The sequence below is a fragment of the Physeter macrocephalus genome, unplaced genomic scaffold (genome assembly GCF_002837175.3).
Source record: "Physeter macrocephalus isolate SW-GA unplaced genomic scaffold, ASM283717v5 random_13379, whole genome shotgun sequence".
In the NCBI taxonomy this organism is placed as follows: domain Eukaryota; kingdom Metazoa; phylum Chordata; class Mammalia; order Artiodactyla; family Physeteridae; genus Physeter; species Physeter macrocephalus.
In genome coordinates, this window is record NW_021158660.1 from 34 (window position 1) to 1243 (window position 1210).

At 47.7% G+C, this 1210-nt stretch overlaps 1 long non-coding RNA gene across 2 annotated transcripts; it reads left to right on the forward strand.

The window, feature by feature from the left end:
• The first annotated feature begins 273 nt into the window (after positions 1 to 273).
• LOC114485930 (uncharacterized) lies at positions 274 to 1201 on the forward strand. Of its 2 annotated transcripts, none has more exons than XR_003679161.1 (3): positions 274 to 445; positions 583 to 665; positions 766 to 1201. It is a non-coding gene; the product is annotated as an uncharacterized lncRNA (long non-coding RNA). The 2 variants fall into 2 exon arrangements; XR_003679160.1 differs by having other exon boundaries at positions 1000 to 1201.
• The last annotated feature ends 9 nt before the right edge of the window (positions 1202 to 1210 follow it).

Below are 1210 nucleotides of genomic sequence, written 5' to 3' on the forward strand. Positions count from 1 at the left end.
GCCCCTCCAAACGACTCTGCTAATAAAAGCCAAGCAACTTCTCTGGAAAACTTCCACAGGCCGGGAAGTGGTTCGCCGGGAATTGTACCCATACGCTGCAAGATTTACATAAGCCAAGCCCCATTCCTGACCTCTAAGGCGGCTCCTCTCCTCCAGCCCCTGCCCTGTCCCCGCCCTGCCGAGATGACCAATGGGCGGGCCGGCCGCTAAAGGGGGAAGTGACGTCATCGTGTCCGCCCACTTCGGGAGCCCACCAAGCCGAGGTAACACGCCTCTTACTCTTTATCTGAGATACCGGCGGATTTTGCCAGCCTCCTCGAATTCTTACCGTTTGTCCTGCGTTACACGCCGGGGAAAGGAATTCTGGGATCGTGTGTTATGCTGATCCAAAATGTTTTTAAGAAATAAAGAAGTTGTAAAACAATGGATACAAGTATATATTTATGTATGTGTCTTGCGTGTAGACATATACATTCAGGGTTACATCTCAGAGTGCTACTCGGTGTATTTTCTGTGCACGTCCTTCCTACTTCAATCTCGTGGTATCCCAGGGACCATGTTTTTCCTTTCCTCACCATACAGAATACAACAAATGACGATTCTGAAAAAGAAGTTGATGACCAGAAAAAGGGATAGGAAGATGACCTGTTTGCTTGAAGAGCGAGGTTGGTTTGTTCGTTTGTTTTCTCTTCCTGGGTGAGACTGGGTTAGACCTGAGGGCGGGGCGAGGGGAGGCTGAAGAAGGCAGCCAACTTGTGTTTTCAGAGCAGAGAGCAAAGAGCGGAGTAACTGGATCCTTGAGGGTGCCTTTGGCTTAAGGGGGAAGCTGACTCTTCCGGAGAATCTTGGAGCCGACAACAAAGGAACTCAGCACCCAGCTAACTTCCAGGAAGAAGCTTCCTTTCCTCCCCCTGCTTTTCCCCTTTCCCCTCCTTTCTCTCTCTGCAGCCATCAGAAATAAACTCTAGGTCGTTTCATCTGAAATATGCTTTATTCCAGGGATAGTAATATCTCAGAGAATCTCTGAAAAAGATCTCTAGAAAAGGCAAGGAAACAGATTATCCCCTAGAGCCTCCAGAAGGTAAGGCAGCCCTATTGACCTCTTGATTTTAGTCCAGTGAGACCTTTGTTGGACTCCTAACATACAGAACTGTAATATAATAAATGTGTGTTCTTTTAAGCCACTAAACTCATGGTCACTTATTACAGC